The following is a 12,524-nucleotide window of genomic DNA, read 5'->3' on the forward strand; positions in this document are numbered from 1 at the left end:
GGTTTGGAAGCTCTGATATCCTGGGACTTGTGGGCACATCCCTCTCACCTTGTCAAGGCTCTTCTCCCGGACATTATCCCCTTTCCCTTTGCCATCATCCATTTCTCCTTCTGCATCAGATAACTCTAGGCTACATATCAGGGTGTCTTCATATCGCCAACTTAAAAAGGAACACTGAAGGAAGACGCGCTGGCGAGGATGTGGAGGAGCTAGGCCCCTCCTACATTGCTAGTGGGAATGTAAACTGGTTTAGCTACTGTGGAAGACAGTTTGACGGTTTACCAAAGAGTAAACATAGGATTTCCTTCTGCCCCAGCAATACCACGCCTGGGTCTAGACCCAAGAGAATTGAAAACAGATGTGCAAATAAAATGTGAACACGAATGCTTGCAGCAGTGCTGTTTACAGTAGTGAAAATGTGGACACAGTCCAAATGCCCATTAGTTAATCAATGGATACACACTTAAGGGCTCCCCATACAATGGGTTATTATTATTCAGACATGGAAAGGAATGAAGCCCTGATACACAGTTACAGTGGGGAAGACCTTTGAAACCGTTATGCTGAGGTGAAAAAGCTGGACACAAACAGTTACATGTTTTCTGATTCCATTTCAATGGAATATCCAGAGGGACATCCCGGGGGGCTCAGTCGGTTGAGTGTCTGACTTCAGCTTAAGTCATGATCTCCCAGTTCATGAGTTCAAGCCCTGCATCCGGCTCTGTGCTGACAGTTTGGAGCCTGGAGCCTGCTTCCGATTCTGTGCCTCTCTCTTTCTCTACCCCTCACCCGCTTGTGCTCTCTGTCTCTCTCTCTCAAAAATAAACAAACATTATAAACAAACAAACAAACAAATGGAATGTCCAGGAACGGCAAATCCACAGAGGCTACAAGCAGATTCATGGGTGCGAGGGAACCGCTATTTTATAGGTGAGGGGTTTGCTTTTGGGGAGATGAAAATGTTTTGGAGCCAGACACAGGTGCTGCTGACCGACATCGTGAATGCATTGAGTGCCACTGAGCTGTTCACTCAGAAACAGTTCATTCTTGGTTAAGTGACGTTCACCTCAGTGAAGAACAAAAAAAAACTTCCTTTGACCCCATGACATTCTGTTATCACCCCATTTCCTTGCTCTTTCTTACAGCTAACGTGTCCCAAAGAGAATTCAGTCTCCACTTTGACCTTCCCATTCTCGCTGATGGAGAAGGGTTTTGACCCACCACCCCACTTGCTCGTATTGAGGACATTAATCGTCCAAAGTCACTGGTCAGTTCCCTATAACCTCCCAGCACCTTTGGTGAAGGTGACCACGCCTCTTCCTTCTGGGTCCTAGAAACTTCCTTGTCCTGGGGCACCTGGGTGGCTCCGTCCGTTAAGCGTCCGACTTCAGCTCAAGCCATGATCTCACGGTCCGTGAGTTCGAGCCCCTCGTCAGGCTCTGTGCTGACGGCTCAGAGCCTGGAGCCTGCTTCCAATTCTGTGTCTCTCTCTCTCTCTGCCCCTCATTCATGTTCTCTCTCTCTCTCTCTCTCTCAAAAATAAGTAAACAATTAAAAAAAAAAGAAACTTCCTTGTCCTGTCTTGCAGCCAACATGCTGGCCAGGTGTTCCCTCACCTGTTTCTTCCTTAGTTGGCTCTTTGCGAGGCGACTGATGGCAAAGTGTCCCAGGACTTGGCCCGGTGGCCTCCCCTCTGCTCTGCAACCTCACCCAGACTCGTCCCATCACAGCCTCCAAACCCTCGGTGCGATGCTGACTCCCCACACCTACCCCTTCCGCTCAGACCTCTCCCCCGAGGTCCAGGCTCGCGTGTCCACCTCCCCGTCAGTGCTGACGCTTAGCTAAGCTTCTCAAACACACCCGGTCCCAAACTGAACTTCTGATACCCCTGTCTAAATCCCCTCTTTCCTCAGGCCTCCCCCCTTCCCGTTCAGCCCCCTTCCCAGTTCCTCGGCCAAAAAACAAGACTCCTTCCTCCCTCCAAACTCCCTCCTGGTGCCGGTTGGAGTCATGACATTTCTCACCACATCAGCTCTCAGTTACCTCCCGGGCAGATGGCGCATCCCTCCCCGGGGACGCCAGACAGCGTTTGCCACAGCCTCCAGACAGGTGCCCTCCTCACCCCCCATTCCACAGACACCCTCCATCCAGAGGCGGCCCAGGCGACTTCGTCCGCAAACACCCAGACCGAGGGACGCTCGCTGCTCTGAGCCTCCAGTGTTTCTCCTGGATCAAGTCCTGACTTGCTGTTCCCTCGGCCCAGAGTCAGACTCCCGTCCCCATTCACCCGTGTCACACAGGAAGAGCACCTCTCAGCCTGGGTTCCCGTTCCAGCCCTGCTGCTGACGGGCTGTGGGATTTACAAGGTCATGGAGGTCCTTGGTGACGAGGCCCATGTCTGCCTCTCCATCTTTTCACTCCACTCTCTCCTTCGGCCTCCACAGGCCCCTCACCCTGGCTTCTCCTTTCCTCCCTAACCCCCAAATTCCACTATCTCGGGGCCTGTGGACCTGCTGCCCCTCCTGCCCAGGGATCCGTACCCAAGCTGTTATAGGGCTGCTTCACGGTTGTCCCCAAGGCCACCTCTCAAATGTCCCCTTAGAGATGCCCTCCTTCACCTCCCTGGCTAAGCCAAACCTGATGAGGGAGCGTAAGGCCAGCTGAGGGCAAAGCACAAACTAACACCCCCCCAAGGGGGTACGCGCATGACATTCCTCAGGCACCCCTGGACACCCAAGAACAGAGGAAAGGGGGAACAAAGGGTTAACTGATGGAAATCACAGTCGTGCAGGACTTGAGTCTCCATCCGTTTACAAATATTTTAGTAAATTATAGGAAAAAGGCAACCATATCAATAACCGAATCTCAAGAAACCTCTAGACTCCTTTCCTGGAGCCCCGACATCAGCCTCCCCTCCGTAGTGAGGTGGGGAGCAGAGGCGAGAAGGAAGGCAGGTACATTTCTTTATAACCTGCAGCCCCTTGGCAAAGACTTGAGGCAAAGACAGAGTCAATCGTGTCTCCAGGAACCCCCACCGTCCTAATGTTAATGCCTTCCTGGAGGGAAAGCAACCTTGCTTGACCGCAGCAAGGCCTCCACTATCTCCTGAGTCCTCTCCGGCATGTGAAAGTCCTTCTGGAAGCTTCCCTTTTCCCTTTGCCTCCCCCAGCTCCATATATAACAAGCCATTCTTCGCAAGCCCACAGACTCTGTCCCCATCGTCTAAGAAAATCACCTTTTTTGCACCAAAAACGTCTCAAGAATTCACCACCCCAAAACCCATCAAAACTCACCCTGACCCCAAGTCTGCCTGCCTGCCTGCCTGTCCCTCCCTTCCTCCTCCTCCTCCTTCTCCCTCTCCTGTTCCTCTCTCTCCTCCTTCGCTCTTTTTCTCTCTTCCATTACCTTTTATTTTCTTCCACATACTTACTGCCTGAAGCTACTTTTTTTTGTCTATTTGCTTGGGGGCTCTTGTCTTTCCTCCCCTGCAGAATGCAACCCCATGGGGGGCAGGGACCTTGTCTCTTCTCATTGCCGTTGTCCCAGTGAGCGGTACGGAGTTCAGCACGTAGTAGGAATCTAATGCATATCTGGTGACTAACTGACCAGAGAAGCCACACTGCCCGCTAAGCTCTCTTTTGTCCTCAGAAAATTCCCACACGAGGGCTCAGCCTGGACCGGCGGCCGGCATCCCACCAGCTCTGCTCCTGGGGGCCGACACAGAGCGACGCAAAACATTCTCTAGCCAGCGTCCGGTGGCCAGTGGCCAGCAGTGGCGGGTCAGGGACCTCCTAACCAGGCTGCTCTCTCACTGCCTGCTTCCCACCCTTTCTGCGTATTTCCAGAACCTGGGTACTGGAAATACCAGTTGATATCACAACTTGATATCACAAGTCTCTCCGTTGATATCACAAGCTTCCACGGTCCACCTATTACACAGCTTCTCTGCCCAAGTCTGTCCAGGCAGGTGTGAGTTGTCTGTGACCAGCAATCACCCCCGTCCGCCTGGCTCCTCCTAACTATTGCATTTGGGCCTCCCCACACTCAGCTCCCTTATCTGGAAGGTCAACCATGAAGCCTGGAGGACTGGATTGGGCTTGATGTGGACAACTGATCACAAAATGAACCCTTTTTGATGAGAAAAGTCTGTGAACTCTTGTGCAGTACCAAAGACGCCCTCAGAATTTGAGTCGGCGAAATAAGTCAGTCAGAGAGAGACAAATATCATAGGATTTCACTCCTATGTGGAGTTTATGAACACAACAGATGAGCATAGGGGAGGGGAAGGAAAAGTAAACTAAGACAAAAACAGAGAGGGAAGCAAACCATAAGAGACTCTTAACTACAGAGAACCAACTGAGGGTCTCGCTAGAGGGGAGGTGGGTGGGGGATGGGCATTAGGAGGACACTTGTTGGGATGAGCACTGGGGGTCATATGGAAGAGATGAATCACTAAATTCTACTCCCGAGACCAATACTACACTGTATGTTAACTCGCTTGAATGTAAATAAGCAAAAAAGTGGGAGAGTTGAGCCTTCACTCAAGAGGAGAGCTAATTTTAAGTAGGTTGACAGACGACTTCTACACTCATAAAAATGAAGGCAAAGAAGTGCTTCCGTCTGTCACTAAGAATACTTCCAGAAGAGAAATGGCAGGAGTGCTCTTAAGTTTTATGAAAGTCAGAAATTAGGGTGGAGACCTTAAAAAAATAAACAAACAAGAAACCTCGGAGTTTAAAGACCTGTCTATCACATGTTGGCTTGGTATCACTTTGGTTTTACCAGAGTCCTCATGAAACTGTTACTGTGACTTCACAAGCCGTTTAAGAACAAACATGGTCAGAGGTGCCTGGGTGACTCTGTCGGTTAAATGTCTGATGTCAGCTCAGGTCATGATCTCATGGTTTGTGAGTTCGAGCCCCACGTCGGGCTCTGTGCTGACAGCTCAGAGCCTGGAGCCTGCTTCGGATTCTGTGTCTCCCTCTCTCTGTACCCCTTCCCTGCACTCGCTCTCAATCTCTCTCTCTCTCAAAAAAAAAAAAAAAACATTAAAAATAATTAAAAATAAATAAATAAACATAAAAAACAAGCCTGGTCAGACCTATGTATGGTTTAATTACCACTGTGAAAGAAGTTTGAGATATTGACCTGTTTTTAAAAAGTGAAATATTGGGGCACCTGGGTGGCTTAGTCGGTTAAGCGTCCGACTTTCGCTTAGGTCATGATCTCGCGGTTCGTGGGTTCGAGCCCCGCGTCGGGCTCTGTGCTGACTGCCAGCTCAGAGCCTGAAGACTGTTTCAGAGTCTGTGACTCCCTCTCTCTCTGACCCTCCCCTGCTCACGCTGTCTCTCTCTCTTCTAGAAATAAATAAAAACATTTAAAAAAAATAAAATAAAAAATAAAAAGTGAAATATTGACCTGTTTAAAAAAAAAAAAAAGTGGAGTGGAATGTCCTAAGATCCAGACCCTCATCCTGGCTCATGGGTCTGGTTGAATCTGGAACCCACGTGGTGACCCAGCTTGCCACCAGCCAGCGTTGTGACCTCAAGCAACTCACTTAACCTCTCTGAGCTCAGTTTCCTTACCTGGATCATAAACACAACACGTCCGTATGTGGAGATTAGTAATATGTGGACATAATACTCAGCACCTGTAAATTGTGCCTATTTTTAACACTTACAAGTTAATCATTTATGAAATTCAGAGGGTCCAAGTAAATATTTATACTTAGCTGTTCATTCAGAGTTTCTCCCAGGGTGTTGTTCAGCCGGAGCAGAGCTGACCAGCAAGAACAAGGTAGCAGCCTTTGGCGGCCGGGAGCAGGTCTTGGTGAATTTGTGTTCCCAAGGAGACTCAGCATGTGGCTTTGATGTCAAAGGACAGGCTGTGGGACAGTTGCTGGTTGCCTGGATTTTCCTGAGACCTGGAAACACTCGTCCGAGCTGCTCACTGAGCAGCTGCCTGGTTCTCTCCCGCGTCTCTGGCCGCCTTCCACATTCTTCTCTGGGGCCTCTCCTCCTTCCCTACTCTCTCTGCACTGGCTGCCGGGAGGCTCTGCTCCCACCTGCCTGCTGACGACACCCAGGCTCTACCCCAGGCAGGGTGTGCCACCTTCCTGGCCAGCCCACAGGACATGGGCAGTTGGGTACTAAGAGGAGCCTCATTAAGGTGACCAGATGAAGCCGAGGAAGTGGCTGGGTAGGTCTCTGGCAAGGCAAGAGCTTGGAGACAGTCATGTGTCTGAAGCCAGGGCGGTCCCCTGCATGAATAATTATAATCTCAAGCTCATAGGTCCACAGCCTGCCGCCCTCCCTCCCACCCCGTCCAAACCAGCTCCTCCACGGTCTTCCTGCGCTGGTCAGTGGCATCACCCTTCTGGGGAGGACCAGCTGTCCCCACCCTTCTTCCCGGATCCAGAATCCGATCACCTCCCATCAGTCCTAGCTCCTCAGCCCTAGTCGGAGCAGCCTTGCCAGCCCCAGGAGGAGCCGCTGCCTCGGCCTCCCCACCAGCCTCATCTCCCTGCCCCTTCCCCCACCCCCCACTTCCCCACAGAGCATCTCCGTGCTCTTTATGATGTAGGTGGGACCTCCTCCCTCCTGTGCTCAGAAAATGCCCCTCCCGATGGCTCCAGAGCCCCTGAGCTCAGGATTCTGGCCTCAGGCCTCAGCGAATGCTGTGGCCTCTGAGTCTGATGACTCAGACTCTGCCCCCGTCTCTCTTTCCCCGCCCCTCCACTCCGGCCAGCTGGATCCCTCGTGGCTCTAATACACTCTTGTCTCAGGACATTTTGTCCCTGCTGTTCCTCATCCTCCCCAAGATCTGCAAAGGGCTGATAGCTCACTTCCCTCTGGTCTGCACTTCAATACAGCCCACTGGAGAGAACCCCCCCGACCGCATCATATAAAGTGCAAGCTCGTAACTGATCACCCCCATAATCTCGCCTATCCTGCCCTGGTTTGCTTCTGAACCGCTCCAGACACCATCGGATGAATGTTTACCTGTTTGTCGATCTGGATCCTTCCGATGGAACGCGTAGCCCAGAGAGCTGGGAGGGGGTCTTGTGCCGACCACCCTCCTGGCCTCCGTGGCTCCGGTTCCCCCCTTCCCGGTCTTGGCCTGGGGAGCCGGCCCTAATGGACAATATCGGCGGACTCCCTCGCAAGAAGCCATCACCCTGAGAGAGGCGCGGGCAGGAAACCCACGGGTGGGAAGCATGTCCCCTGCTACGGCCTCCTCCTTCTCAGCACCACTTCCTTCCCTTGTCTTCAGGGTGAGCCTCATGGTCAAGGCTCCTCGTCGTCATGGGGAATCTGGCTATTCTCCATCTGTTCCTTCACCCCTACCCACACCTTTGTAAGTCCCTGGAACTGTCTGGGGTGGCTTCTGTTTCCTCCTGAAACCCTAGCCCAGCCTCCCAGCCACATTTCCTGCTGTGCCTGGCACCTAGAATACAGTCCGAAACATGGTGCTTGATAAACACGTTCAATGAATTCATTAACTAATTAATTAATTAGCAGAAGGATGAATGGGAGGAAATCAATATGCTACTTAAAGGAATGAATAGAGCAGGCTGCTTTGTTTCTGTGAAGGAAAGAACGAATTAGCTTCTAAGGAAGCATAAAGAGAAAAAAAATGAATTGAATCCATGAGTTCCTTTGAACTGTGTGCTTAGCAGAGTTCTGAATCTGTCTCCTGCACTGGCTCTTACTTTGAAGGTTAAGATTACAGGCCCTTCCTCCCAGCCAGAGGGATGAGGGTTCTGAAATCGCCTTGACCTTGGAGCCCCAGCTGCCGGCTCCACCCTCCCGGCCTGGCCGCACACAGTCTGAGGTCATGCACGGACTATTCAGGCTCACCCTCTGTCCAAAGCAGCAAGACTTCCCTGCTCAGAAGTCTGCAGGGCCCACGCCCCTGAACCACAGAGAGGGAGCGGAGCCTCGCGGCTTCTGCAGCAAGAGAGGACCTCGCTCACTCAGCAGGAGCATCGACGACTCCCGCATTCACCCTGCATCCAGCCGGCAGCAGCCGGCCCTTTCCTGGCTAGAGACAGAGCAGTGGGTCTGGAAGAGAGACCCATGCGCACCGTAGCCTTCCAAGGAGGACCGTTGCTTTCCTGGGTCTGCCAAAGCTTGGGCCAGAGCGGGGGGCTGGGAGGAAAAAACACAGAACGGCACATCCACGCGCAGCTGGGCCAGGAAACACAGGGAGTGGACGGGCGCTTGGAGCAGATGCCGTTTTCTGTCCCTCCGTTTCCTGCGAAGCAGCTGCTGGGGCCAGCTGAGCACACAGAGGCTCTCTCTCCGTGGGGTTGGGGCCAGGAGGCCAGTTTCTTGCACAAAGTCGGGGGAAGACCAGCGCTCTGTCGGGGGAGGGGCAGGGGCGTACCCCAGCTGGCATCACGGTTGTGCCCAGGCTGGCCAGGCTTGGCCACTTAGTTCAACCTTTACAGCCTTGCGTGACCTTTTGGGCTATCAACGTCCCAGAGGCTGCGTCAGGGGCGCATTCCACCCTGAGCAGCAGCCACAGGCAAGGCCATAAATGGACACTCATTTGCTGCATTTGGCTGCACAAACAACTCATGCATTTGTTCATTCATTCACTTGCTCATTCATTTCTTCCACAAAGGCTTCCCGAATATGTACTAAGAGCTAAAAGCCAGGCCCTGTGTTAGTCACTGTAGGCACAGAAATGAATCAGATAAAGCCCCTCCTCTAAGGGGTTCACACTCAGAGGAGGGAGACAGACACACAGCAGTGTGGAATGGCAAGCACTGACAGAGCGTGTGCCTCGGTCCTGGCACTCTTATGGCACCGTGGCTGGAGCGATGAAAACGGACAGGCAAGAATTTCCTGTCCACGTCCACTTACATTCTAATGGAGTCAGATCGTAGACCACGCTTGTAAGTACAGGATAGTTTATTAGATTTGGATGGGTGCCGCGGAAAAACAAAGTAGGGGGTACAGAGGGCTGTGGGGGTGTGTGGGGGGCATTGCAAATTTTGAAAAGATGGTTCTGGAAGGCCTCACTGGAAGGTACCATGTGAGCAATGACGGGAAGGCAGGGTGGGGTTGAGCCGTGTGGACGAGTTACAATAGTTACAACGTGTGTTATGACAGCCACACACACACCAGGGACTCACTCCCCGGCAGCTCCCTGCATGTGAGGGAAGGAGTTTCCAGCAGAAGGACACCCCAGGGAGAAGGGCCAACAGGACAAGGAGCCACCGTAGTGCAGTGAGTGGGGGAGGAGAATGACGGATCGTTCCAGAGAGGCAGGTGGGGCAAAAGATGGGAGCGTCTAGTTGTCCCATGGGATCCTATTGGCACAGGGTCTACTGTGAGTGGCAGGATGGTGGCGTGACCGAGAGACTTGGGTGCTGACACAGGACCCCCTAAGTTCAAACTGCATCTCCACACTCATTCTGTGGCCTTGAGCAAGGCACTCAACCTCTCAGAACCTCAGTTTTTTCCCTATTTTTACAATGGGAAGAATCATAGAACCCACTCCCGGGATCGAGTGACTTGGAACTGTGTCTGTCTTACGTATTCCTCTGAAAGAGCATGGAGGGTGGACTGGAGTCGGAGACTGGGCCAGATTGGAGGCTGGGAGGCGCATCTGAGAGCTTGAGAACGAGAGCTTGCAAAGTCCTTGACCGTGCCTCCCAGAGTAGGACATTTGCAAGACAGATGATTTACCCTTCAATCGGAGCCTGGTCCCTACTGGCCGTCTTCCTGGCAATGTGCGGCAGACACAAACATGGCTCTGCCTTCTTGGGTTTGCAGTCTGGGTGAAGGGACACAGATTTCAACACGCATCATCCATGGTAGGCTTACCATAGAGTCTATGGGGTCAAGGGGTAAAGCTTGTCCCTTGAGAAACCTAGAACACCAGAGAGGGCAGCAACAGCGAGATGCCAGTCATTGCTACCACCTGGAGACTTTCTCAAAAACATAGATTTTTGAAACATAGACCTGCTGATTCCAAAAATCCAGAGGGAAGATCTAACCAATAAGTAATATTTTAGGGGCGACTGGGTGGCTCAGACGGTTAAGCATCCGGCTTTAGCTCAGGTCATGATGTCACAGTTTGTGGGTTCGAGCCCCACATCTGAGCTGTCAGCACAGAGCCTGGAGCCTGCTTCAGATTCTGTGTCTCCTTCTCTCTGCCCCTCCCCCCACCTCGGTCTCTCTCTCTTTCAAAAATAAATGAACAATAAAAATATATGCTGTAATTTTAATACGTGTCCCAAGTAATTCTAATTATCGGCAAAACTGCCAAATACTGATCACAACACAAGCCCTTCATTTTACAGATAGGAAATGTGAGGTCCAGAGACTTGCGCAAGGGTGCACGGCCAGTGTGTGCTGTTGAGTCAGGGCTGGGCGTCAGAGCCCTCGGTTCCCTGAGCACATTCATTTCCTCAGGCTGTATAACAAAGTGCCACCAATGGGAGAATTGAAAGCAATAGAAACCTACTTCCTCAAGTTCCAGAGGCTAGAAGTCTGAGATCAAGGTGTTGGCATGGCCATGCTGTTTTGAAGGATCTGGGGGAGAAGCTGTTCTGTGCCTTTCTCTTAGCGTCTGGTGTCCTTGACCACTTGTGGCATTCCTTGGCTTGCAGCCATGACTCCAGCCTCCATCTGTCTATCTGCGTCTTCCCTTGGGCCTCCCCCCATGTGTCCTCTCCTTGTAATGGCATCTATCATTTGGGATCAGGCCCCCACCCTACTCCAGCATGACTTCATCTTAACCTATTAGATCTGGGTTGACCTTATTTCCAAACAGGTTCACATTCTGAGATACGGGGGTGGTTAGGACATCAGCACGTCTTTTTGGGAGATGTGGTTCCGCCCATACCAGCCAAGCCTTGGCGGTTCCCTCCATGGACGTATTTGTTGTTATGACCCACCTGATTCTGGGAAGATCTGAGGGCGCTGACGTTAAAATAAAACAGACAAAACAGGACTAAGATACTACGAAGTAATGAATAAGTGATGAGTAAGACCCGTCAAGTGGAGAGGGAGACAGAGTTGTAGCAGACGCTTCCGGTAGAGACCGTTTGCAGGCATGGAGGACTCAAGGTCACTCTGCGTGTCTGGACTCCTGACTCGTGGGGACTTTTCTCGCTTTCCCTGTATCTTTACAGGAACGTGGCTGGGCTGCCCAGAAAGGACCCGGTCAAGCAAAGCTCGCATAGCGATGTAGGAGTATGTCTTTGGGACCTTCTGAACATGGAGACACTTCTCCCCTGTTGCACACGTTGTTATGGGGAGCCTATGATATAATGCAAATTAAGCAATAACAGGAAAAAAATCACGTTTTTATAGAGCTTTGCAGTTTACAGAATGCCTTCACGTTCATTGTCAGAGATAGCCCTGCCCAGACCTTTGTGGGCTGGATCACCTGCACGGTGGACTAGTGATGAGAAGACCAAAGAGCAGGGAGGTAACTGGAGGCCACACACTGAGCTGTAAATGAGTCACAACTAGGCTGGGCTTCCTGGTTCTCGGGTGAGGCCTCTCCGCACTACCTCTCCCATGACAACAAGGAGTTCACCCTCCCCATGGCTCTTCCCGTCTGCAGTTCTCAAAGGCATCATACTCAGTCCATCTCCCAATCCAGCCACCCAGCCATCCAGCCATGCATCCACCCATCCATCCATCTGTAAGTATATAAGTAAGTGGCTATTTTCAATAAAATTATCATTTATTCTGGTTGTTAGTTCATTTGCATCATCTTATCTGTTTTCAACAAGAGCCTGTGAATAAGGCTTGGCGAGTGTCCCCCCTGCCAGGCTGGAAGGCTGGAATAAAGTCAAGAGCTGCCACCATCACTGCCCAGTGGGGTTCTGCTGGACCAGACTCTGAGCAGGGAGAAACAGAGACCCCCCACCTCTATTATAGGCATCAACCTCCTTCCCACCTGGTCTCCTTCCAGCTAAGAGAGGCCACCACTTCCTGGAGGGCTCTCAAGTCAGAGTATCTTGAACTGAGTTGAACTGAAGGACTCATTTTTTTAACATCTTTTTTTTAAATTTACTTATTTATTTTGAGAGAGCAAGCATGGGCAAATGTGCAAGAGAGAAAGAGGGAGAGAGAGAGTGTGCACATGGGGCAGAGAAAGAAGGAGAGAGAGAGAATGCCAAAGAGGCTCTGCACTGTCAGATGTGGGGCTCAAACTCACAAACTGAGATCGTGACCTGAGCCGAAACCAAGAGTTGGACACTCAACTGACTGAGCCACCCAGGCGCCCCTGAAAGGGATGTCTAAAAGGCATTAGAGAGAGCTCCTGAAATGAGTTAGCTGGGCTCTGCAGCTTCCCTAGAGCTCAGTACAGAAGCAAAGATGGAAGTCAGGATGTGCCATGTTTGTCCTCTGAGAGGTAGCCCCTTGTTATTATCTGGAACGTATCCTGTTCCAGAGCCGAGATACACTCTTGCATCCCACCCCCTGGATCATCCTGTGAAAACCCATTTTCAACATGCATACACTGAGACTCAGAGGCTAAGTGGCTTGCCTGCG

At 51.5% G+C, this 12,524-nt stretch overlaps 1 protein-coding gene across 2 annotated transcripts in view; it reads right to left on the bottom strand.

The window, feature by feature from the left end:
• The window catches only part of SLC2A9 (solute carrier family 2 member 9), a 241,274-nt gene that overhangs the window by 210,530 nt on the left and 18,220 nt on the right, over positions 1 to 12,524 (bottom strand). Inside the window, exon 1 of one of the 2 annotated variants that reach the window (XM_039248989.1) lies at positions 5,733 to 6,134. The exons of the other annotated variant lie outside the window; for it this stretch is intronic. The gene's annotated coding sequence lies outside the window, so the exon portion shown is untranslated. Of the gene's footprint in view, positions 1 to 5,732; positions 6,135 to 12,524 lie in introns of those variants that run through there. 2 annotated transcript variants of the gene reach the window in all.

The sequence above is a fragment of the Hyaena hyaena genome, unplaced genomic scaffold (genome assembly GCF_003009895.1).
Source record: "Hyaena hyaena isolate Hyena2069 unplaced genomic scaffold, ASM300989v1 scaffold_328, whole genome shotgun sequence".
Classification (NCBI taxonomy): Eukaryota; Metazoa; Chordata; class Mammalia; order Carnivora; family Hyaenidae; genus Hyaena; species Hyaena hyaena.